This window comes from Cyanistes caeruleus, chromosome 16 (genome assembly GCF_971803275.1).
Source record: "Cyanistes caeruleus chromosome 16, bCyaCae1.hap1.1, whole genome shotgun sequence".
Taxonomy (NCBI): domain Eukaryota; kingdom Metazoa; phylum Chordata; class Aves; order Passeriformes; family Paridae; genus Cyanistes; species Cyanistes caeruleus.
In genome coordinates, this window is record NC_141716.1 from 13437054 (window position 1) to 13463721 (window position 26668).

Below are 26668 nucleotides of genomic sequence, written 5' to 3' on the forward strand. Positions count from 1 at the left end.
TATGGTGCTCTTCAGTCCCTAGGACAGTCTTTGCAGTGATCCTGAATTTCATACTAATTTTCAAGGTGTCCATTACAAGTGTCCTCTGCTCTTTCCTATTTCTTGATCAATGTTCTGTCAGGCTGCATGGACCGAAGTCAAAGTATATCACTGACCTCAGTAAATGTAGCACAATGTCAAATATGTTGACAGAGCACTCCCTGCATGTGTCTTGGTTCTAGAAGACAGGTGTCTGCTAGGGAGAGCAGGAGTCTCCCTTGGGATGAAAGAATGTTGACCCCCTCCCTCCGAATTATTATAATTTTGAAATCAAGGGGCTCTCAGGCAGAGATCTGTGGATAGGAATAACAGTTCTTTACTAGTATAACCAGGCAAACAAACAACAGTAACTACAGCAATAACAAGAACACAGAACCAGGGACCCCGTGACAGCTTTCTCGGCTGAGACGGGATGGAGGAGAGGCTTTGCTTCACAAACTCCTTCGGGCAGTCAGTCTCGGTGCTCCTGTGGGGCTCTGAGGAACACTCAGCTGGAACAGCAGGGATGAGCAGAGATCCTGGGCTGGTGGATGAGGTGTATCAGCAGCTCCGCGGCGGTGGCTGGCACTGCCACACGTCCCGGCAGGACAGGGGGTGCGAGGCCACCGACAAAGAGGGGAGAAGGAGAAGAAGCAGCAGCTCCGTCTGGGTGATGGCGAAATTCCCTTCTCTCCACCGCAGCAGCTCCGCGACCCAGCAAACAAATGTCTTTCCCCGAAGCCGAAGAAAAAACAGCCAAAAACTGTCCCCACCCTCCTTTCCTGCCCCCTTCCCCCCCTGGGCCCGGCCACTCTTTGTCCCTTATCAATCACCCACCAAATACCCACAGTTAGGTTGTCTCCGCAGCTAATGGGTAAAAATTCCATGGGTAGGCCAGAACAACAAAACAAAACAAAAAAAAAGGACACCTAACCCTCAACAGCATGTCTCAAAGTGGTACCCACAGAGAAAAATATCACTTAATGTTATATTCTATACCTCAGGTAGCCCTTGCATGCAATGATTTCACCCTTCCACAAACTCAGATGAACATTTGCAAATACAAATTCAGTTCTGCCTTTTAGGCACTACAGTATTGTGGTGGTGGCCTTCAGGAGACCCTGGTTAGTAAACCAGTGGTGTTCTACACAGTGGTGTTGTTCTGCATAGTGATTTGGTGAGGAGTGAAGAGAAATCCCCATCGTGAATGATGCAAATTAAAGAGGTGTCTAACTGCTGTTCCAGCCAGCACAGCTGGCAGAGGGACACATGGAGTGTCTGATGATCCAATTAGATGACACCATGGAAAATGTCACAAGGTGCCTAGTGAAGACACCAGTGATGCCATCACTGGTGTCTTCTAAGTAAAGTGCTTTGTCTATAGCCTCACACTTGTGAGGGTCCCAGCCAGCAGTACAGAATGACTGGGGTCTAGTTTAGTTAATACTGTCTCCATCTAAAGAAATGTTTATATTACTCTAGTAAGCATTTACATCATTATGATTATACCACTTGTCCCAGTGATATTAATTTTAACACATTCCAGTTTTACTGCAGCTGACTTTCTCCCACCCTGTCCTCAGTAAAGGTTCCTGCACCATGCCAGGTCCTCATGCTGTAATGGTACCATCCCTTCCCACCATTAATTTCCCAACAGAGGGCAGCAAAAGCCTTTGTTTTGCTTCCCGCGGAATGAGGATGAGCAACATTTAAAAGTTGGGTATGATTGAACTGGTGCCTTTTGGGAGGAGCATAGTTAGTCCAAGGGTTAAAAGGTGGCTGTGTTTTTGTTTCAAGAACACTAGAAATTATTTACTCATGAACATGCTGTGTGTACACTCAGTGCAGGCAGAAACTGAAGCAAGACCCAGAAGACAACAAATGAACTGGTGTGAAGGGAACCTTGGGCCACTTTTATTATCTCTTGCCTCTTATTTACTTTATACTCTCAACAAGAGGAAAAGCAGAACATTTTGTTCATTATGGAACCCTGGGGCCTGCCTGTTACACAAGAGGCCAGTTCAGTCCCTGAGAGCCCCAGGCTCTGGTTTGGTGGTAAGCTAAATGCATCATCTTCTCCTCCCTCTCCAATCACAACAAGCAGGCACAGAACATCAACTGAGGACCAAACCCTGAGCCTTGCAGAGCAAGTTTAACCAAGTAAATTCTCCCTTGATTCAGTCTGAGAAATCATGAGCACTGCACCTGGTATGTTAATGGCATGTGATGGGACTGGTACAGCAACCTTCCTGCCCCTGCTGTTACTCATCTCAGACTGCAATTCAGTGCCCAGTTACTCACTACACACTGAGCATAAGAAAGGCTGGATAAAAGAAATTGAGTAAATGAGAAAGATTTCTGCTCAGCCAGGGGTCTCCCAAACCTGGACTACCAGTCCAATACCAGAGGCCTTGTTCAGAGTTCACAAGTGCAGTGCTGCAGCTCCAAAGGACAGAAGGATGTAATGAAACACACATCTCCACCTCTTATTCATCAGAATCAATAGCTTGCATGGGGTTTTAATTTTTAGTGAAGGACATTCAGGTATCCTGTTACAAGGTGCTACAGAAGGTAAGGAAGGTACAGACCCCTAAAGCCGATAAAGACTATTAAAGAGTTATTAATGGAAACCAGTTCATTAGCTCTATTTGGCTTTGGATCAAACTCCAGGTATTTAAATCATATCTCCCCCCTTTGTATTATTTTTGACATTACATGGATTTTTATCAGCACCTGTTCTGAACTGAAATACAAGCTGATTTATACCAGAGTAATTTGCAAGGAGGCAAACCACTCAGAGGATGAGTCAGCCTTTCAGATGTAGATAATTCACAACTGTATAAATGAGGGATGTGATCAGGGTGGGACTGGAATAAACCTGGGTCTAAACAAAAAGTTCTGTGTCTACAAACATCTGCATGTCAAAAACTCTTCTTAAAGAGCCTGGCAGAAGCAGGCATCCAACTCACACTGACAGTGAGCATCTGCTCCCATCATGCATCCTCAATGCATCATCCAGAGGGCAAAGCTGTAACTGGGATCCAATTGGTGCCTGTGGACACCCTACAGATCTGCTGTGGTGCCTCCCATGGGCCCAGCTTACCCTGCTTGCAAGGCCCCTGTGGAGACAAGAGCTGAACAGAGCCACCAGTTAAGCACAGCCTGGTGTGTTTTACCTTTCCCAGCACCAGCATCTTATATCTGCTTCTGAAAACCCCCCAGCACATTTACATTGTCATGTTCTTCACTCCCAGGGAAAAATAATCTTCAGTCTTGCGTGTGGGGAAGAGAAGCACAATTTTCCCAGCAGCTTCTCCGTCCTTTAAAAGATCTACACATCTTGGTTGTGTCATTTCCGTTCTCAAGACACCTAATCACTCCCTCACACTTCTCTGATTATGCACTGTAGAGCAATTGGGTAATAAAATAATTAAATAGCTGCATGTCTTTGTTATACCCTTTAATTAGATTACTTGGAAATAATAATAGTTTCTTGCCAACCTGAAAGGTTCATTAATTCCCTCTGCAGATAACAGGAAGTAATCTATCTTTTCCTACTGGTATTTTTCTAAATCCTAAATCAAAGGAACCAATTCTGATTTTAAAGTCAATTAGAAATAGATACACTCCGACACTATACCATTATCTTCATGAGTGAAATGAATTCAGGCTCTCCTTACAAGGCAGTGCAACAAAATTTCTCCTTCTAGGGATGACAATTTCAGGACAAGAAGTAATATTTTAAAATATAAAGCACTTCCTGGAATAATTACCCAACTAACAAAATGCTCCAGAAGAATAAGATTGACTTTATAGTACTTACAAAGTGCTTTAACATCAGTAAAGAAAAATTATGTGAAAACAAACTACTCCTGCATTTATAAATCTTTACACAGCCTTAAGTCAGTCAGAAGCATTAAGCCATAGTTAAAGACTGACAATTGCTTAGGAGCTAATGGGTGCTGATGACACCTGATGACTATTCCACAGTCATGGTGTGATACTTGCTCGGGGCTGTGTCTATCCCAAAACAAGTAAACATCCACACTACCAAAAATGCTTCCATGGAGAAATGGTCACTGTGGCTCCCCAGTGCCAGGACCAGCTTCATGTTGTTGAGTTCATCAGCAGTAGGGACTGAGGTCCTACAGGAAGGTGGACAAAACCCTCAGGAAACTCAGCAAAGACAAATGCAGGTGGTCAAAGATAGTTCTGGGTCTGGGAGGGAGTAACTCAAATTCAGCAGGACATGGGGTGCTGCCTTGAAAGCAATTTGGTGGAAGAGGTGCTATGGTCCCAATAGGTTGAGTAGGACCCCAACTGAGCACCCTGTGACAAAGGACATTCAGGGTTGTGTCACCATTAGTGCAGCCAATGGGGTGAGGAACCTCACCTTTTACTCTGCACTGTTAAGAACCCACCTGTGAGTGCTAGGACCAGCTCAAGCTCCCTGATGCCTGTCTGATATAGGCACTGACACCACAGTCCAGAGGAGGCCATCAAGCTGTCAGGGACAGAGGCCTTACCAACAGAAACAGTCACTTAATTGTGGCTGTGAGATCTTATTGGTTTATGTGTGGAAGATAAGATGGATTTTCACATCCCTACCCATTGTAAGGAAATGCTAAACTTTGCACTTACAAAGTGTATAATTTTTCTGAAGAATTATTGAGGACATTCTCCTACTCTCTGAAAGATTGGGTGGTCTTTCCTCTGATTTCAGAACATGGACTCTCTCACTCCTCACAGTCAAACGAGGAGTATCGTAATTTCTGTGCATTCACTTATGCAATAGTGCATTCACATTAAGAAAAAATACACTTGAAACAAAAAAGATTTTATGTAAAGGTTAATTAATATCAATGGTTTAAGCACCTGCAGCAGATACCTTAAAAATAACAAAAGTGATTTTATTTACAAAGGGCTTTATTTTGTGTCCCAAAGCCCACAGTGATGTCCCAGATGCTTCACTGTTATAGACTCATGTTAGCCAGGACGTCCCTTTCTGCTCTCAGAGATTTCATTTCCAGTAACGTGGGACCAAGGATAGCCGTGGGTTCCTGAAGGTGTTCTTGTACCAGCTGAGCCCTCTGTGTATACGCATGGTAGTGTGTGTACACACACAAACACACATATACACATATATTGTGTTTACAGAATCACAGATTCATTAAATGATTTGTGCTGGAAGGGACCTTAAAGATCTTGTTCCACCCTCTGCCACGGGCAGCGACACCTCCCACTATCCCAGGCTGCTCCAAGCCCTGTCCAACCTGGCCTTGGGCACTCCCAGGGATCCAGGGGCACCCACAGTTTCTCTGGGCATCCTGTGCCATGGCCTCACCACGCTTACAGAGAAGAATTTCTTCTCAATATCCCATTTAACCCTACCCTCTGGCAGTGGAAAGCCTTTGACCGTTGTCCTGTCACACCAGGCCCTTGTTCATAGTCCCTCTCCAGCTCCCTCGGAGCCCCTTTAAGCATTGGAAGGCGCTCTAGGATGGTCTGGAGCCATCTCTTCCCTAGGTGAACACCCCCAGCACTCCCAACCTGGCTCCACAGGATACGGATTTCTGCTCGCTAACACGCAGCTCGCGGTCCCCGTCACGGCCCGGCCCCGCCCCGCTCCGTCCCTCCCTGCCGGGCGGCCCCGTGGCCCGCACCGAGCATGCGCATTACCTGCCGCGGTGCATGATGGGAGCTGTAGTCCTTTTGCGGCAGCCGAGGCACTAGGCGCCTGCGCGCATCGGGCTCGACTTTGCCAAGTCGCGCTGCCGGAGGCCGGGCGGGCCGCGCTGCCATCTTGGAGCTGAGGGACGGGGGAGCCGCGGCCGGTGAGCGGAGCGGGGCCGAGGAGCGGAGAGGGGCCACGGGGGTAGCGCTGGGAACGGGATCCTGCGGGCGGCGGGGAGACACGGGGGACGCGGGAACCCGCAGTCGAGCCCAGATCCAGAGGGGCCACTAGCCCCGGGAGGGGCTCTCTGTGGGCGGACTCACTGCTCTGTACCCCCGGGCCCCGCGGGGCAGCACCGCTCCCTCCCTGGGGCGCGGGCGGCGGTCCCGGGACCCCCGCGCTGCCCGGCCCCGCCGCCCCTCCGCGGCTGCTGGGGGCACCTGCCCGCATCCCGGTGCCTCCAGTTCCAAGTACCTTCCCCAGCCGTCTCCGGCAGTGTTGCGTCCCTGCCCTGCCGGACCCCGCCAGCTTCTCCCGGTTCCTAGTAGCCAGGATCTGCCTTAAGACCTTCACTCTCTCGGGGTCTCTCTCCCTAAAGGGCTGTGCTTTCCGCAGCTCTTCCTGCACTGCCTCCTTTCCCCCGTGTGTGTCCCTCCCTGTCCCGGGGCTCCTTCCAGGTGTACGAGGGTTCGGTTTCTTTGTCTCGGTGGGTACAGCCGGACATTTGAAGGAATGTTTCCTAGTGATAAAGCGTGACTACAGCCGGAGGTTTATCCCGAACTGTATTCCCTCTTGTAAACATGGCAGAATGGCAACGTTGGTGCCACAGCTCTATTTTGGAAACACGGACAAGTTCTGGCTGTTAACTCTTCCGCTCCCACGCAGCTTGTCTTTGACCTTGTGTGCCAGAGCTATCGAGATAGAAGAAGATCTAAGTGTTCGAGGATGGGTTTCTCTAATTTGCTCTGATATTCGAGACTTCAGCTTGTTTTAATCGCTGTGATTTGTGATGTTAAATTGGCAGGAAACCTTCTGATCTGTGCGTGATGCAGAGAATGAGGCAGGTGTAGCGTTTGGGGTACCTGTGTTGTGGCAGCCTTTTTACCCTTGATGCTTTAGGAAATATGCCCAGCACAACTTGCCTTTATAGCTTAGTTAGAATTGAAGAAGACAGAAATCAGGGTATTTTAGATCATCTTTTCTCAATATATTGCTGCTTATTTTCATGAGTTTCTCATTGTTTTGCTTGGTCCCTGCTACCCCACCTATCAACCTTTTCAAAGTGGAGAGAAATCTGGACTGGTATTTGAAAGAAAGCATTTTATGCTGAGAGAGTGACAGTAGATCCAGCAATTGCTTGTATTTACCTGAGAAAAGGCACAGGCATTTAAGAATGAAACATGAATCACAGACCGTCTTTAGTTCTGAGGATTTTAATGCTTAAAAACGTATTGTTTGAAAAAACAGTAAATTCTTTCCTGTTTTCTTGAAGTGAAAGTCCAAAGCAATTCTTATTTAATTACAATTACCTTGCCATTCACTACAGCTGTTTGAACTGTGTCTAGTGTGCATTCTTTGTTGTGATTTAGCTGACATTTAATCACTGCATTGAATGCATTCACCTCCAAGTGATCTTTGGAATAATATGTAGCATTCAGACCCAAAGTGAGTTTTCTTGCCTTTAAAACAAGAACTTATACAGTAGATGTGCAAGATAATTTTGGAGTGGAAAATAACTGAGACTTCTGAGTGCTAACTTTGAAAGCTTCTTACAGATTAAAGTTATTTTAGGGCTTAAGAGAGATTGAGAGAAGATTATTTTATGAATTTATTAGTTAAACAGTATCACCTCTTTTTCTTCCCTCGATTTTTCTCTCCTTTCTTAAAGTTCTGTTTTGTCTGTTGTGAAACATGAGTTATCTTATTTCTTTCTCTTTGAGTTTCAAAATGGTTTGGGGAAGACTACAGAATAAGATAATAGGAAGAAAAGCAGTAAAGGAGCATGATGTTTGTCTTGAGGGGTTTAAATTTATAATTTTTTAAGATATCATGTCATAGACTGCTTGAAAAATGTTTCATGAGAGATTTGCAAAGTAACTTCCTCCTATTATACAACATGTGAAAGAGATAAGATGCTTGTCAGCACATTAGTAGTATCAGTCAATGGTAGCATCTAAATAAACATTTTTTGTGAGTTTAAGCTGTTTAAATAAAATGATAAATGTATTCAGCCATAGCGAATAGCTGAATTTTCAAACAGTAAAACCAATTTGATTTTTTCTTGAAAGCAAGGAAAAGAGTCTAGGGTGAGAGTAGAAGAAAAAACCCTTTGCACACAGTAACGGTGAAGGTTCTTGGAGTGCTTCTGAGAGTTTATTTTTAAGCTTTTCTGATTGGGTGTTCATTATGTTAATGTAATGTTCTAGTTTTTGTCATTCTGTTGTAATGTAATTGCAGGAACTGATTTGTGCCCTCAGAGCTGAGGAAAGTGCATAACCCAGAGGAGTGCTGGTCACAGGTCCCTACTGTAACTGTACTTTGCCCAGCTGCCCAACATTTTGAAGTGAGTGCTCAGCTCAGAAGATGAAGTAGACAATCATATACTATGATTATAGTCCAGCTTGGGAGTATTGTTGATATTTCGTTTTACTGTCTCATAACTTGAGTATTTTTAAAGACTTTAGGCAGTGCTTCTTGGCCTTCGTCGGACTGTTAGCTGAGCTAATTCTCTTTACACATTTTGATGAGAGAAAGGTTCTTCATCCTTCTCTCTGAAGACTAAAGCAACAAGGACTTGGTCATTTGTTGTAAGTGGCTGACACTCAGGTTTTACTGTAGTGCACAGTTGCTGGAGCTGAAGGATTGATATTTTTCCTCATAAGAATTGCAAATTACACACAATAGAAATTAAACTGTTGCAACAAACTGGAAAAGAGTGTTTTGAAGAAGCCAAGGCCCTGTTTCATTTGACCAGCTCTCAAGTTATGCCTGGAATTTCTACTTTTACTATACCAAAGCACAGCAGGTTTTTTTCTCCCCTCTGAGGAAACATGATACCAGATCTTGTTGCGCTGGTTATTCAAATAGTTTATCAAACTTACCAGTATGTTGCTGTTCTTTTTTTTTAAAAAAAGTTTTATTACAGTCCTCCTCTTTGGGAACTGATAATTCCTGCTTTCCACCCACCTGCCTGAGCTATTCTCAACTCTGCTGCTTGGAGAGGCCTATTGTTTCAGTCAGGCACAGAACTCCTGTCATGTTTGCATTTACATCATTTAAAAGAAAAAGCCTATTCTCTTCAGGGGAATTGTTCCAATTTGATTGTGTGGAACCTTGTTTCTAATCAGGAAGTGAAAGTTAGGTGACTTACCTTTACCTGAAATGTGCAGATCTCAGGTTCTGGATTTGTTAGCCCATGATATGGAAGCTGGGGCTTTCAGGACAACTGTGTTGCTATTATCCTCTGTAAAATCTTCATGTTCTCAGTTTTCTATTCTTTATGGGTCTGTTTTTCTTTCAACAGTAGCCTTTACACATATTTTTTCTTTCAAAGTATTAACTGGGTATCTAGTAATCTTTTTGAAGTTCATTACTAAGGAAAAGAAAGATCAGGTAAAAGATTAAGGTGATCTTGAAACAGAAAAAGACATGGTGAGACAGGTCTACAATCTGTTTCTGATTTATTCATCAATTCATGAAATAAATAGCCATTTGCAGTGAAATATCTTATCTGTAATATGAAATTTGTGACTGGAAGTATGTTAATTTACTGAAAAATGAAAGAATCTCTTTGATCCCTTCAGTTTCATGTGATTAGGTTGGAACTTTTGCCTGGGCAAGTCATTCATAACTTACTACCCTTTTTAGCTTTGCCTTATTCAGTGGAAAAAGTGAAGGAAAGCTCAGTGCTGAGCAAGCTGAAGAGATGGACTGAGATGTAGAAAAGGGGGTTATGTTAATTTTTAACATGCTTTTGGTCAGTATCCATCCTTAGTACTGCCCCAGTGCTAGCTGACTTTTAATAAACACTGTTCTTACTTAACAGTTAGAGTGCTCCGATATCCAAATTTTTATTTTATTCACTGCTGGCTTCATAAACACTTGAATGGATTAAGACTTGTTGCTCTGAATATTCCTCTTCTACTTTTCTGACACCCTGAGGTTTTTGCTCTGTCAGTGCTGCTCTTTTCATCTATTTGCAGAGCAGCTAGATGGAGTGAGTTTGTTCTGTATAAGGATTCCTCATCTTTGAAGTTTTTTTACTCTGGCTTGTTAGAGCCTGAATTAAGTGATTTGTGGATCGCTCTTGATTATTTTTTCTTATTAAGGCTTGTCTCTTCAAGTGTGTGTGCTTTGTATATGTACATGTATATTTCTTACTGCTGTAAGTATTTAATTTGAGAGACTAGATAGAAATGTGGTGACCAGTATATAAAAATCTTCATAGAATGGTAATGTATTTTGCCTAATCTTTAACCAGGCTTGCTAACTTTTGTGAAAGTGGTGAGCTGCATATTTTAACCAGATTTTACCTCAACACCCTTTACTATCTATTCAGATTAAGACTTCCTGGGCAATCCTGCATGTGAAGGGCACTTTATAAAGGAAATGAGAGAAAAGAAAATCTGTGAGCTTAGAAGATAAAAAGTGAGACTGGTGGCACTTGCTTTTTTTATCAGGATCATAGCATGGTTTGAGTTGGAAGGAGCATTAAAGACACCAGTTCAAAGATCACAAAGCTGCTTTGGTTCTTAAATGTCTGTGATTGACCCAGTGCATGTGATGACTTCAATGATGAAGCCTTCAGAGCAGTTCCTTATTCCAGCTGTTTGAAGGGGAATAATGTGTATAATGGTAACAGGAAAGAGGAGGGAAATGCTGAAGGAAGATACTTTGATCACCTTGCTCTACATGAAAGAAGTTTCCATAGCTACCCAAACTAAACAGCTGTCACCTGTGTTTTCAGGTGGATGTTCACCATGTGTAACATTTCTAATTCCATTTAAATGCTCATCACCTAAAGATACAGAGGAAAACTTAGGATCCGTGGGCAGTAATCCTGCATGTAATTGGCATGTTCCACTTTGTGCATGTTAAATTGAGTTTACCAGTAAGATTTTAGGATATCTTTTTTTTTGCCTTATACCAATGAGGCATTTTGTAAATATTAAAAGGACCAATTTCCAGAGCAACACAGCATTTATTAAACATTTGCCTGAACCAAATTGAGTTCAGGTCAATGAAAAAGCTATCGTAAGGTAGCGGTGTTCTCATTGTTCTTCTGTGCACCCATTGAATCAGGGTGTTTAACTCCTGATCTGAAATCTGGTTTGGGCAGGTGGATTTGTTCTGTGTGGAGACCTGTTGACATTGCTGGTGGTTTATTTGATATTCTCCATGGTTTAAAGGTTTTTAACATAGCCCTGTGAGGTGTGGCGTGGCATATCATGACTTTTATCTCCTTTCCCTTCTTTTCTACTTGTCATGAGGCTCTCAGAACTACAAGACTTAAGGCACTAGTGAGAGCTTGAGTTATTAAAGAAAAAAATAACATTTAAGCAACATCTTGCTTTCACATCTGCAATGTGAACAAAATAATGCTGTCCTGTGGGGGATATTAGAGGTGAAAATATTTTCAGACTAATGGCTGTTCGTTTTGAGGCTGGAAGCTGCCCAGACTGTGTTTGAGTGGAGAAGACAGAAAGTGCAATTCATAGTTAAGGGTGGCTGATGGAGGAGGTGAGACAGGAGGGGACTTACAGACAGTAGTAATAGGGATGATATCTATTCTAAGAGAGCCTGTGTCGCAGCTGGGATTTCTTTGCTTTTTGGAATCTCACTTCCCATTTTAAAAATAGTAAACTCTATACTTCATATTCTTTATTTCTGCCTTCATAACTTCTAATCTCTCAGACAGTAATGTTCTAATGTATTGCAAAATAGATAAATTATCTGTACAGAATTTAAAAGAAAACTGTTAGAACTCCTCACATGGTTCAGACTCAGGGTTTGTATCTGTAAGGATATTGTGCTGACTAAGGTGGTCATTGCATTATAACCCTATGGGCCTGTTCTTTTGCTCCAGTATGTGTGTTCCTTTTTGATGTTACACATGATGCATAGCCAGAAAAGCCATGAAGGGGTGGATATATGGTGTAGTGTGCTCACAATGAGTTACTCTCCCTGCACAGAGTATTTTGCCAGGGCATGTAAAGTGTGCCTATTTGTTTTTGAAAAATACACTGTTTCACAGTTATCAGGGGCCCTAGGCTTTTTTCGCTGAAGATTTCCTGGATTAAACAGGTCAGTGAATGCCAGTTTATGGCTAGAATTGACACAAAGATAGGGAAGGACTGTGAGACGGGAGTGTCCAGGGGAAGGGGGACCCACTCCTTGGGCAGTATCCAGCTGTAGGAGGAGAATTGCCCATCTGCACTGCCCCATAGCTGCAGCAGCTACATTGCTGACACATGTGGATTATGCAGTTACCTCTGGTTCACCTGCAGGTTTTGGTTTAGGAGCCAGTTCTAAGCTTCTTCACCAACCTATGGGCTTCCAGTTGTATCCCAACAGTAAGGTGAGTCCCTTGAAATTGAAAGGTACAGTCAGTGTTTGTTGTTAGAAGGCGATTTTTTTCTTTTGTTTATTTAATGTACAGTTGTCAGTTTTTCACACAGAAGATCTACAATGTGAAGACTGAAACTTTTGTTTAAGGATTTTACTTATTACTTTATTTGGAAGAATTAAGATTTCTGACATCTGCTTTATCTTTTGATAAAGGTCAGTGAAATGCTAGGGCTGCCCCACAAAACCCAAGTTTAATGGAAGTGTTGAGAATATTGGAATAGTGGTACAGTTCTAGGCCACCTTTCTCCTATAGTTTCTGTTTTATTTTACAGAGAGGCATGATATGGAATGTAGAAAGCAGACAGATTTTGCAGGGCTGGGATGGCTGTGTTGTCCACCCATGGCTGTAGTTTTGTGTTGCCATCTGGTCACTTGTAAAAAATTCCCAGGAAGGAGGTAACAGACTTCCATTGAAATTAGAAAACGTGAAGACGACTCCTCTGGAACTCAAGGTTTTGCTTGCAGTAGTTTTCAGTTCTGGAAAAGGCAGTGGCCCATAGCAGAGTTTCAGGTACCTCAGGGTTGACTTAAACAATCTCAATACTTTTTCCTCTCCCTGAAATTGTAATTTCCATTACATCCTTTGGATTTACTTTAGTAATAAATAGTTTAGCTTGGAAAAATGCAACCTTTATATTCAGCTGACACTAAATTTTGTACACAGCAATATTACTTCATTTTGTTGCAAATAGTGGCTTTCCACTTTTAGTTTCTTTGATTCAGCTGTTTAAGAATACTCAGAGAAGTAGCTTATTTTTCTTATGGGGCAGTGTATGTGTAGTCATACCTTGGTAACAAGTTACCTGTCAGAGTTTGAGTGCGTTGTCTGCAGCAGTTCTCGTTCCCACAGCTGAGTCAATCAACAGGACCTGTCTTATACCATGTACTTTGCTGAAGCAGGTACAAGCAGCAAGTGACAAAGAGCTTTCTTTTTCAAGAGATTTCAAGTCATCAGCACATTTCAGATGTGTGGTTGTTGCTGGTAGTAGGGAATGATTCATCATTTCTTTGATGAGTGCTGTCAGGCTGAATTGCAGAGCTGTACAGTCTGTTTCAATTTTGTTTATTGCTCAGGTACCTACAGTGATGATCTGTTTAGCAAGTTTTTATAGGCAATATCTCCAGAAAGCTCCACAGGCCTTTTTATCTGTGTTCTTGGGAGCAAAGGAGTGGAGGTGTCTCTGGTGTTCTCTTCATTCCTATACCCACAGAGGGAGGTAGTTCTGTGCACATTAAACCTTCACTGGTGCTGATGTGTGCATTGTGTGCTGGACAGTCCTGCGCAGAACATCCTGAAAAATCATGTTCAGGTTCATGTAGACATCAGCATTGCGCTTTTGGAAACTGTATCTGCTCCATTTGAGGCTTCCAGGTGAGATGATCAGGGCTGACATTTTGCTGGTAGACAACAGTCTTTGCAGAAGCTACTTTTAAAAACATTACAACTGTACAATTTTACAAATGTATAAACACGTACAACAACTGTAGTGGCTGCTGAAGTTGTCATTCTTAGTAATGACTACAGGTAATTGGGTAATTTAATGGTCAAGCTTTATTTTTTTTTTCATTTCCCAGAGTTAAAAGCTTTTTGTAGGTTGGTTTAGGTATGTGTATGAACCATTGATAATGAAATGTAGCTCTGAGAAAGGAATGGGGAAATAATGTGAAGCAAGCACTGAGCTGTAAATAAGAAGTTAAACTAATGGCCAGAGATTATGAAATCCTCTGTAGGTGCTGTCCTCTGTTAATAACTGAATGTGGAACTGCTTCTGAAGGGACTTGTTCCAAAGCTGCAAGGTAGGTGGTGAAACAGAAGGTGGTGGCCACATATTTTGTTTTACTGTGCTATTTTACAGCAGAGAAAGTGTTCCTTACTGACACTTTGATGTGCTTAGGCCTGAACATCAGGCCTCATCCAGAGTTGACTTACAAGATGAACCCTGGGCAATATGACTAACACCATCAATATTACTTAGCTAAAAATAAATGACGCAGATGCTTATGCTAGCTCTGTATAACCTTGAGTAGTTATCTACAAGAAATGTATCATTTTAAGAAACTTTCCCAAATGACTTGAATAGAGGCTTGTTTGTAGACTATTTTAGGGGAAAACCCTTCCAGCCAAGGTCTGGGCTCTGGCAAGCTCTGGTCCTTGCTGGTCGTGAGATGTGCCATCAGACCCAGGTGTTTCTGCTCTAAAAATATAATCAAGTCATTTTGACTTGCTGATTTGGGCCTATAAAAGCTGGACCCATTTTCGAGGTGAATTTGGAGACCTCACCTATGAGTACCATGTGGGATTTTCCCAATTGCTGGGAAGGTTTCTCCAGGTCCTCGCTGCAGAGCAGGGCTCCCCAGCGACTGCGAACTCTGGATGATGGTGGAGTATTCAGGCAATTGGTGATGTGTCTTTCTCAGTCATTATCCTGTCTCATGTAGCAATTATTAGGTGCATTACCTTGCTTCTTTTTGCTTGTTGCTGAAGCCAAGTGTGTAGTTTTATTGAATGTATTATTTTACTTTTGTGTTGCCTTAATATTCATAGTCACATAAGACCATTCTTTCCGTTGGTGTCCGTGTCCTTTAAATCGCCCCCATCAACTGGCAGAACACACTTCAAAAGTAATGCTTTTGAAGTGCATTTAAAAATACAAAACCCATGGATTTTCTTCCGATGACACAAGGTCAGTGACACAAGACGATGTCACAAAGTCTCAAAAGAACGTGTAAAATTAGTTAAAGTTCAAGTGGTTCTCTTAACATATCCAGTGATACCAGTCTTTTATCTCTTCCCATTAAGCATCAAGTTAAGTTCTGCAGTTTTTGAAATTTGGTCATGAAGATTGACTATTTCCACTTTTTAAATTGGAAAATAAAGGAGTAATGTGAGCTGTGATGGTGTGTGGGTATATCTGTACTAATGAGATAGGGAAGATAAGTGTAGGCACTGGAAAATGAAAGTCAGTGGATATGTGAAAAGCTAAAGTAGAAGAGCACATTGATGGGAAAGGCAGCTATATTATGGTATGCAGCTATATTATACCTCCAAAATCAAGTTACCTATATAGACATTATGGGGATTTTTGGCAGCATCATTTTTGTTGGGTTTTAGTATCATAAGTGAAGCTTCAGTGCCAATCTTTCCCACTGAGGTTTGGATTAATTTATATAGACACTTAGGAGAAGCTTTTAGAACCTATTAGAGGATCAGCATCCTTTAAGCCACTCTCCAGACTAAATGTGTCAGAGATTGGATATTTTTTAGGTAAAAGAGAGTAATAAGTTTGATTGAAAGTACCAGGACAGCAGCTTTAAAGAAGCATGGGAGAGATATGGATCAACATAAAGGTAACTGTCCAGACTTGCTTGGGTAAATAATAACCATATAAGTTAAAATGAAGGAAATATATGAAAGCATCAACAAATTATGGTATCTTTTTGAATAAACAGAGTATAAGCTGTACCATTTAATGTTTTTCTCATCTGTGATGTTGTTTTTATAACTATGGGATACCACAGGTTCCAAGGTGGTAATATGTGAGTTTATGAGATTTCTTATTAGGGCAAAAGAAAATGAAATCAACCAGGTTTGCATATGAAGTGTCCAGTAAGATCTTTATGTTGGGACAGTTGAACCAGTTGACTTTTGCATGTTTTTCAGTTTCATGTTACCCTATTGTCACTAATTGGAGGTGGCTAACACATCTATATAGTGCTGGACATGTAGGAAATTTGCTCAAGCTGTATTGCTTTGTTCCTTATAATACACAGCGGCAATAATGGAAATGGAAGTAGTTCTTAGAAGTCAGAAGAAATACCTGGTGTAGACTTGTGCATTGAATTTTAGTGTAGGACTTAGGAAAAGCTATAGAAATTAAAATCTTGATGTTCAAGATGAACATTGCTGAACCTGAAGAAAGTGCAATGCTGATTTATGCAATCTGTGCCTTTCTAGTCAAACTAGTAAAACTTAAGCTGTATTGATAACTGGACACTGAAGGGGGTCCTCAGTTTAAAAAAAAAATAGCCTATATGAGACGCTCAATAGATGTCTCTTTAGAAGAGGAATCTGCTCTTAGAGAGGAGAGGGACCCAAAAAGAACAGGAAGAACAGGACAGGGTACAGCAGGAGGTTGTTTAAGGGAACTCAAAGAATCACAGAATACTTGAGGTTGGAGGAGACTTCTGGACATGGCCTGATCCAAATTCATCTGCTTAGAGCAAGGCCAGTTAGAGCAGTCAGTAATGTGTTCAGTCAGGTTTGGAATGGCTCTGAGAATGGTGATTTAACCTCTCTTGACAATTTCTCTGCTGTTCAACCACCCCACAGAAAATAAATAACTCCATCCCCTGTTTTTAAGTTGAATTTCTTGTATTTAAATTCGTGCCCACTGGCTGTTGTCCCATCCCTGAATGCTCCTAGGGACAGTCTGCCTTCAGCCTATTAACCCTTCAAGTATTTATACACACTGATAAGATCCTCCTGATCATTCTCCTTTCCAGACTTAACAATCCCAGCGTTCTCAGCCTCTTCTCAATCACTTTGTCTCCGTAGCCCTTTGCAGGTGTCACATCACTACATCTGTGACACTCTTGATTTAGGGAGCCTAGAATTAGAATGAAAGAGAAGGATCACCTTCCTCATGCTGCTAGTGATGCTTTTTCCTTATCTAGGATGCTGGCAACCCTTTTATTTGTTACTACTGTGAGGAAGCATTGCTAGTTCATGTACAACGGCACCAGTATCTTCTGCAGAGTTGTTTTCTGTCCTGCTGCCCCCCAGCCTTTACTGGTGGATGGGTTTGTTATTCCCCACACACAGAATTTTGCACTTCCCCTTGTGGAATTTTTGTTCCATCAGGATGTTTGCTGAGGGTGAGCTGGGTCCAGGTCATAAATGGGGAAGTTAAACAAGGTCTTGAACTTACTGGTCAAGTCTGTACCCCTGGGCTACAGCACTAGTGCTGGGTTCTAACTGGACAGTGCACTTCTGATCCCAGCCCTGGGGACCTTGCCCTTCATCTAGGCTTGCAGTGTGTCTCCTAGTCCTGCCTGGCCCCCGTTTCATCCCCTTCTGTGAGGATGTTGTAGGACATGGTGTTGTCCCAGCTACCAAGTCATCTTCTCAAGGAAGGCTCTGGTCTGTCAGACATTATTTCCCTTTTATAAAGCCATGCTGACTAATACAAATCACTTTCTTGTCCACATTATTTGGAAATGGCTTCTACAAGAATTTGCTCCCTTACCTTCCTGAGCTTGAGATGACACAGGTCAGTTTGTATTTTCTTGGATCATCCTTCTTCCTCTTTCAAAGAAAGGAGTGTAATTTGTTTTTTCCAGTACCAGAAATATGGAGTCACAAGAATTGGACTTTTTCACTTTAATGTGGCACAGAGTGGGCTTCACTGTTTTTCTGTAAGGCATAGAATGAACAGGAAAAGAAACTTCAGTTTTTCAGCTTCTCTCTAAATGCTTAGTACCTGTGGAAAATTATCCTCCTTGTGAAAAAAAACCCTTTTGTGCTTACACAGATAGTGGTACTCAGTTACTGATCTTCCTTCTACACAAAACAAGCAGTTCTGTGGTCTGGCTCATCACTTAGGCCTCAGGGAGACAATCTGTTACCCTGTTTGATGACACAAATATGTTGTGCTTTATGGCACTTTTTTTTTTACCTACAGCATTCATCATTCGTATTAAATAGACATATACTCTAAATGTAATCTTAATATATTTGACTAAAAATACACTGATTTTTACTTAGACCTGAACACAGCAGGTAAAACTTCCTAGTAGTTTTGTAGAAGCAATTTTCTAGCCTTGATTTTGCACAGAAGAAGGGAAAAAGCACACCTCTCCTACTGATGAAAAGTGAGAAACTTTGGGATTTCCTTTTTATAATTTTATAAATGAAAATATTCTGAAAAATAATCTCCTCTGAAACTGTCAAAATGGAATAAAAGGTGGCAGTCTAAAAACAAAGTGGCCAAGCAAGGTTACACATGAAAATACTCAGGTCCATATGCAGGGAATTCAAGAATTCAAGAAGGAGAACAGAAGTCATACAACAAGAGTGAAGACTGAAAAGAGTCAGTGGATGTGAGAGAGACCAGTGGAGGTTTTCCTCAGGGCCAAAATACATAGCAGAGAGAACAGGAAAAAAAGCAATCTTCATTAGTGGTTTAATTGTTTTAATTTGGAGGATACTTTGGAAATCAATCCGCTGAATGTTCTCACAGACTGCACTTGATTTGACTTGTGAAATGAGCTTGGATCAAGGAAGCCAAGTTGCTTTTGGATGAAACTAAACTGGAAGCTGTGGTCCTGCTGCTGTGGGACTGTGGGATCCCAGCAGAGCGGTTCCAAACTAAAACTCCAAGAACATATCCCATGTGGGTTTGAGGTCTGCAGACCTTCCTGCCTGGCCCCACTCCTGTTGTACTGCACTGCTTGTGGGTGTGGGCACAGCAAATCCTTATGGGGCAATTCAGAGACCGGCACTACAAAAGGCTGCCCCTTTGTGAAAGGAGCTGTAGCAAAAAAGAGACAAGTTGGCTAGAGTCATTCTGAAAGGTGTGGACACAGTTTTTAGAAAGATTACAGTACAGGAGGTGAAAATGGGTCTGTAAGAAAATAGGAATCTGTTTTGGCAAGTAATTCCCACAGTGAAGCTTAGAAGCCATGTGACAGTGCAATTAGCTGGTACAAGCTGAAGGGTAATAGTCTTAAATAGAGCTTTTGTCATTATTCTTTTTATTTTAATTTTCTCTGTGTACTATATGAACAAATTTTGAAAATGAAGAAGCAATGGAACTATTCAAGAAGAAGCAAACAAAAAACACCCACCTAAATTGAGAATAAGTGAAGCATTTATATGGATTATTATTAATAAAAGTTGCAGGGAAATACACAACCTAAGGTGTTAAAGGAGTAGCTGAAAATCTGAGGAGAACCCTTCCAAAGGAGTTAGCTTGGAAACTCTTCTCAGTCTTTAAATTGAAAACCATCTGAAATGAATGTATAAGCATCCACTGAAAAAATGATTGCACTTCTAAGAATTAAACCATGTAACAAAATAAATCTTATCATATACAATGCTTGGTTTGTTTGTTTTAACTGTTGGATTTTTCCTGTGGTTTTAGTGAAGCTGTTTGATTTGTAGTATGAAGTTCTGACAGAAATAAGCAAACCTGACTGTGAGCAATCTCTTACCAAATTATTGCCAATATCAAGAGGAATAAAATTACTAAGGAATGCATATTTTTGTAATTTTGTATTTAATATGTTTTAATTTCCTTGTGAGGTTTCAGCTGCAGTGTGGCAGGAGATGTGAAAGACTGACATGTTAAGGATGCAAGGCATTATGCACATTTGTGCTCTACTAAAATAGCATGTGTTTGTGTAAAGCCTCAGAGCCACTCACTTTGTTGTCAATTGGATCTGCAACATGAATATCTATTAAGATGCCTTTATTATAACTTGTATTTTGCTCCTAGTTGAGTGTACTGAACATTTCTTCAAGGCATTGAACAGCTTGGGTTAACGCTCATGTTCCCTGTTCTGGAAGGTTTGGACAGGATGACCCCCAAAGGCCCTTTTCCAGCCCAAATTATTGAGGTTTTTTTCCTATGAAAATAAATAATAATAAAAGGAAGACATTGAAAGCAATTCCTAGAAATGTGTTCTTGTTTTAAGATATCCTTGTATGCTCTTCTAGGAACCCATTTTCATTTATGTTATTTTTCAGATTGTTCTTAGATTGTGTTTTGCTTAAATGCACAACATAGGGAAGAGCAAAAATACATGGAAAAGGGTCTGAGAGGTAAAGATATAAATGTAGCTTGGCACTTGTTTAGACTGTTTTCAGAAATCTGCAAGAGTTAAACCAAGCACACTTTTCTCATCCTCAGTGAAAATTTTCACAAGATTATAGACTTCAAACTCCATGCCTATTCTGTGTATTTTATCTCCTCGTCCTTAATTCTCTGAGCACTTCATAACAGGCAAAATTTTGGGTTTTCCCTGGTGTCTTTTCATATTTTTTGAGTTTTGTTCATGTGTTTCATGTTTTTAATCCACAAATGCCTTTGTTTTAAATACATAAGTATTAATTTGTGCTTTTTCTGACTGCTTCTAGTAACTTCTTGGATTGCAGAAAAACTGTTGAAACTGCAAAAAGATGGCTAAAAGGAAGCTGATTTGTATTACCTCTTCCAGCAGTCATGAGTTAATGGATTATAAGTAAGAAAATTGCCTAAAGTGGGGGAAATAACATAAAATTTTGACTTAATGTTTTTCCTCTGAGTGATCACATTAAGATTATTTCATTGCCCTAATCAAAAATTAATTGAGTAACATGAATAAGTAGCTTATAGCTTGTGGATTTATGTGACTATCCTCACTACTGTGTCATGCAGCTAAAGCAGTGATAAGCAGAGGCCTCCAGATAAATTCATTTCTTCCCTTTCCCATAGCAACAGGCAGGGAAGGAACTTCAGTTAAACTTCTTCAGAAGATTCATTTTTATGCTGTCATTATAAGGTCTAAAATAACCTGTTGAGAACAGCACCATGAATATTTGACTAAGATGTTCAAACTTGGGATTTTTGTTTTGTAGGAGCCTTTCTGCCTTTGAGCCAACTGAAGCTAAACATGGCTATAGGGCTAAATAAGCTTTTACAGGGCAGATGGAACAAAACATTATTGTTTTGGGTAACTGTTTTGTTGACTACCTCGTACTGCTTCTCTTCAGTGTTTCATTGGGCTCAAAATTGTCTTTTCTGATAAAATACGAGTCGATTTGGGAAACCTGATCTCTGAATTACAAAACAGATCTGTGTATTTCCACAGGCAGGGTGGGATGTTACTTGGGTGAGTCACAACCAAGGGTGCATGCTGTAGGATATTGTGTTTATCAAGCAGGTGCAGTTTATAGAAAGTACTAAATGTTCTCAGACACCTGATCAGGTTAATGTCAGGGCAGTTTAACAGTGAGTGCTTGGGAGTGTCTGGCCACACTGTGTGCTTTTCCTGGGAGAAAATTCTCTTCCAACATTACCGCTGAGAAAATATTGTTTATACTTTCTAGGTACTTTTTTTATAGAAACCTCAAAATATAACAGTTGTTGTTTTTAAAAAGTGAAATATAAAATTTTTTATTGCCTGTTAGGGAAATAAATGCTGTTGATTACTTTGCTTCAGTCAGTCTTCGTCTCTGAGGAAGGATATCCCTGAAGTTACAGCACAGAATATAAGCTCTGTTTCCTCAAAAGTCTGTGTAGGATATGGTTCACAGTGCAAGGAAGCAGAAGAATTAAGAGGGGAAGCTGTGATTAATTTCTACAAGATATGAGAGTTCTGATTACTAGAACTTGATGCCTTTTTTGTTAGAGATCTATAACAATCTTAAGTCCTAGTAACAGGAATATTTAAGGTTAGAGGGACTTTGGAGTTCCTAAGAGGATACTTCCCTATGGAAGAAGAGTGTTCCTCATTCTGAGATGCTGGTTCACTATATAGTCAAATCATTCACAATTCTAGGACCTTCACCTCTGCAGGGCATGAAGTTTCTGCTCACAATACTGTGAAATGCTGGTGGGTTTTAGATTGTGAATCTGTGTTTTGAATTTGAACTTCATTTAAATGATTCTGTAAGAAATGTGATGGTCACAGCAGAGCAATGGAGTGGGTTAACCATGGCTGGCTGCCAGGTGCTCACTCTGTCTCCTCAACCAAATATGATTAGATGTGTTTGATAAGTAAAACTTGTGTGCTTACACCTTTAGAGGTGTCCAATGAGAAAAGGCAGCCGGCTGTGAACTAAAATTCTCGACCTTTCAGAAGAGGGGGCCTAGGAAAGAGTTTTGCCCATCATGAACTACATAAAAGACCACAGACCCCTATAAATGAGCTTTTACTCTGTGTGTTGCCAGCCCATGGTAACACCTGGGAACTCTCAGCTATAAAGGAATAGGCTTGAATATTTGGTTTCTTGAAGGAAAAGCCATTTGTCGTGCTTTGCATGTAACAAGGTAACAACTTTACCTTCCGCTCCACAGATTGTAACTTTGTTCTGGTTGTGAACTCCCACTGGGAAGTTTTCTTGAAACCTCATCCACAGAAGCATTAGAATGAAACAGTTCTGAGTCAGTACAGTATTGTGTTAAAACTATGTGATTACCAAAGATTTTTTTGCAAATAATTTTAAAGGCCAAAATTAATTTCTAAAAGCAGTGGTTTGTAAAACACAGGAGTTAATCCAGTTAATGTCCAGTTAATACGGGTAAATCCAGTAATTCAAAAATCTGTTTGAGTTTGTGGTAGTTACTTACAGCTATTCCAGTTTCACTGCCTTCTCCTCTGTCATCTTAATACTAGTTTAATTCTCTGTACTGGGGGCTGCCACGCATTCCAAGTTTCATGGATGTTTTCCAATGGCAGCTTTTAGAACCAGCCATTTTAAGTATTGCTCTATTTCAAAGATTACAACAGTGAACCAGTTTTAGCTTAGTGGTTTGCATATATGAATTGTTGTTCTCTTTGAAATGGATTGTACCATGAGAAGGAAATGGCTGAAATAAAAATAGACCATCTCTTTGTTTTCACAAATGGTTTTAATTATCCTGTGCAGCTCTTTGCAGTAGCTGCTCTTGCCAGGCTTTTGGAAATTAAGCAAAAGGCATATGATGTCCATGTACATTTTTCTTTTTCTTCCCCCTCTTTGAGCATTTCGTAAAAATTAGTAAAAGCTAACATCCCCCTAGTCAGGAAGAAAATCCATTGGGAAGTTGTCTGAGTTGGTGGCAATGCCAGTTTTATCTCTTTTGTTCTGCCTGCCACAGTTTTAGTCAGAGAACAGCTTGTGGCTGGGGAGTTTCTGATGTGCTACTGAAAGTGTGAAAAACTATGAAATTACACTTGTCTTCCTTGGACTTTTTTATATTGCAGTTCCTTTTCTTTACATGTGTGTAGAAAAAAAGTCATGTGAACTATTTCTGCTGAGGTGCAGGTTTTACAAGCAGGCTTCTTGTTGAAGATGAATGCTAATGACTGAATTCTCTATAATTTTGCTGTAAGTCTCCAGTTTGGGAGGCCTGAAGACAGTTTAATTTGGACTGCAAGCAGTGTTGGAGGCATTTTTCTCCTCAGGCTGAACTTGATAGACCAGTTTTTCTAACCTGTGTGATTTGCACAAGGAGCACTACCTGATGATCGCAGGTATTCAGGGAAAAGTTAAAGTGAGCATCACTGGGTGTCTGGCTACAACATTTCCAGAATTATTCTGCCTTTCATTGGGCAGTGTATTTACTTTGTTAGGCAGAGTGAATGTTTTTCAACACTTCAAACTTAAAAACTTCAGATTCAGAAGAGTTTTCCATGCTCAGTTGTCTCTTGAAGTGATAGAAACAACAAGGAATCAGCACTCAGGATTACTGTTGCAAACATAATTGTTTCTAGAAAAGGTGTTTAAGGTTGATAGTATGTAATTTCTTGGTCTTTGGTGCTGTAATTTAAGATCTGTTTGTGACAATCATTTTTTGATTCCCTTGTTGGATATCAATATAGAATCGCACTCATTATCATTCATGTTGCATTGAGGTCTCAGGAAGTTAGTAAAACAAAACTCAGTATGAGACTTTACAGGGTGAAGAGTCTCGTTCCCTTTACCATGGAGAATGTGGCATTTATCATTAAAATCTTACATTACTTATTTTTGGCCTCTCACACATTTCATTAAATCATCCTCTCTCTCGTGTACTCTCAGACACCAGAACATTTCCATGTGTTCAGGTGGGATAGCCAATGTCTCTTTTATGCTTTGCTGAGGATGGAACTAATGGTATCTGTCACTGTTTATTGTGCCTCAGGTTCCTGTTGGTGACAACAAACTACTTCACATACAGATATTTTATATCCTCTGGGAGCCAAGAGTTGTTTTTTGCTAGTCCTTTGCTTCAGAATCTGGCTTACTTCAGCTTCCATAAATCTTTGGTGAAGGCTAATGCTGCTCTTTTTTTTCCTTATTTGGAATATTCATCTCTCTTTAAAGCTACAATGTGTTTTCCTGTTGGGCTGACAGGAAACAGAATGACATATGTGATGTGACATAACCCTGTTGGCACTCTCCTCTTTGAAGCACAGGCTGTTTTGCTGGTCAGACATCTGTGCTGGAGTCTTATCAGAGTGAAGGCATCCTGGCCTTGACACAAACACTCCTCAGTTTTATTCCTTTGTTATCAATGAAAGCCCTTTAAACTCTTGTTTAGCTAATTAATTCATGTTTGCATCCCTACTTTGTTCATCTGGATTTAGCATCTTCATTCTTTGCATTGTTACATCCTCTACAAGGCACGTTTGCTCATAGAAGTAAATGATTCATTAGATAAATTCAGAATGGTGGGTGTAGAGAACAGATTAAGATAATCTCACTTTTAGAATTAGACCTGTTGGTTTAGAGAAGATGTGACTTCTCACTCTTGATACACCACTGTCCTTGGAAAGGGTGCAGAAATTATCATCTGTAAGGAGATGTAACAAGAAAGTGATTCCTGTGTTGAGCCAGGAATACAGTAAATCGTATATATTGCATACATGGATCAGATATGAAAAAAACCCAAAATAGGCAATTTTAAAACAGGATAGTAGATGAAGCTTCTACTTCAGCATCAAGGATTTCTTGTTAGTAAGTCTACTATAGGGCCAGGACAGAAGTTGGGCACCTCTTTTCATTTGTTTTGTGGTTTATATATCTTGCTTGTCCCTCCTTGCAGTCTCTCAAGGTCATGTCACTTGGTTTGCTTCCCAAACCAATTAAATTGTATTCCCCACAAATATATTTTTAGCCTGTGTGTTGAATTGGCTCCAGACTTATCTTTCAGTTGGGATCTCTCTTGTTGCTCTCAGAGCATCTGTGTGGATGTTGGCTTGTACCTGGATAACCTGAGCATGGAGGCTGCAGGGAGCTGTGCCTGCTGGCTCTAATGGCAGGGGAGACAGGACCACACAACTCAGTGATCCAACCCACAGCCTGTTTTCAGACCTAGCATGTATTTCACATTTGCTCAAAAAACAATTCAGGCATTTTAAATTCCAGCAGTTGTATTCTGGCACAGACTGCTTGGATTTTCCAGACTTTTTGGTGAATGGAGGTAGTGCTGCTCACAAAGTAATGGCCAAAGGGAGCCAAGCTGCATTCTGTGTTAAACCTCTCTGATCCATTCCTTATATAAATATCCCTTGATGTAAACCTCATAGCTGCTTCCCTTTCCAGTGTGTACTCAACACATATAATCTGTGTCTATTCTTTTCTCTCTGGTTGATTACTCAGCAGTTTCTTCCATTCTGTCCTTTGAGTTGTTTGAGCAAACCTGACCACGTCCTTAAAACTTACTTCAGGGGGAAAAAAGTGTAAACCACTAAAGCCAGCTTTGTCATACCACATTTCACTTTAAAGATGAAACTCGAACACTTAAAGTAAAAAAATTTGCTAAGCAAGTAAATTGCCAAACTCCCTGTCTCTGCCTGGCCTCACTGTATAGTTATAGCTAACATTAAAAGAAAAACCTTTTCCACAGTTTGCATGCCTTCTGGTAAAAGAGAGGCTTCAGTGTTTGGGGAGAAGGAGAGGAAGCATTTCTATAATTTCTTACACACAAAAAAGTGCACGTATTGATCACATATCTGTTGATAAAGGCGACATATTACATTTTACATGCAGTTTTAAAACAAAATTCTGTATATTTTATGTTTTTTTTCAAAAGTCTGTATTCCTGTTACATAGTGAGGTTCTCAAAACCATTTTTAAAATTACTGGGTATGTTAAAAGAATTTTTTTCATTATGCAGGTTTGTTTGTCCATTACTGAAATGGCCAGTGCACTTTGAATAGGAACACCTGCAAAGAGCATTTTAACCTATTCTTAAAATTGATTACTAAACATAAGACCTAAAGAAGCCAACAATGTGGAATTATTTCAGTATCTTTTAACGAGCATGTAGCAACATATTTCCAAAGCCATGCGTGTTAATACAGTCACAGGGTTTCATTCTCACCTTAGTGTCTTCTGTTCTTTGAAATAAATACAGAACAAAATTGACTTCTTCAGTAAGCTGGTTCCTTACCAGATAAATTCCAGTGCTGAATAGAGTCACCCAGGATAAATTGGTGTGACACTGAAGGTCTCTCAAGCTCTGTTGATAGCACTTTTCTTCTGTATATACTCCCTGATTTTGTGTGTTGGGGAGCTCCTCCCCAGCTCCTACTTTCCTTTACTTTAACCACGAAGCACTAAAAAGGATGGGGAGAAAAGCAGCTTTCTCATGATTTCTTAGAAATATAACTGAGGATCTT

At 40.8% G+C, this 26668-nt stretch overlaps 1 protein-coding gene and 1 long non-coding RNA gene across 3 annotated transcripts in view; one reads left to right on the forward strand and one right to left on the reverse strand.

The window, feature by feature from the left end:
- Positions 1 to 4926: 4926 nt before the first annotated feature.
- Positions 4927 to 5634, reverse strand: LOC147650230 (uncharacterized). The gene is made up of 2 exons (XR_015277099.1): positions 5569 to 5634; positions 4927 to 5108 (listed from the first exon to the last, which is right to left on the reverse strand). It is a non-coding gene; the product is annotated as an uncharacterized LOC147650230 (long non-coding RNA).
- Positions 5635 to 5679: 45 nt separating this feature from the next.
- The window catches only part of ITCH (itchy E3 ubiquitin protein ligase), a 58379-nt gene continuing 37390 nt past the window's right edge, over positions 5680 to 26668 (forward strand). For both annotated transcript variants that reach the window (XM_086853281.1, XM_086853282.1), the window contains exon 1: positions 5680 to 5852. The gene's annotated coding sequence lies outside the window, so the exon portion shown is untranslated. The remainder of the gene's footprint in view (positions 5853 to 26668) is intronic.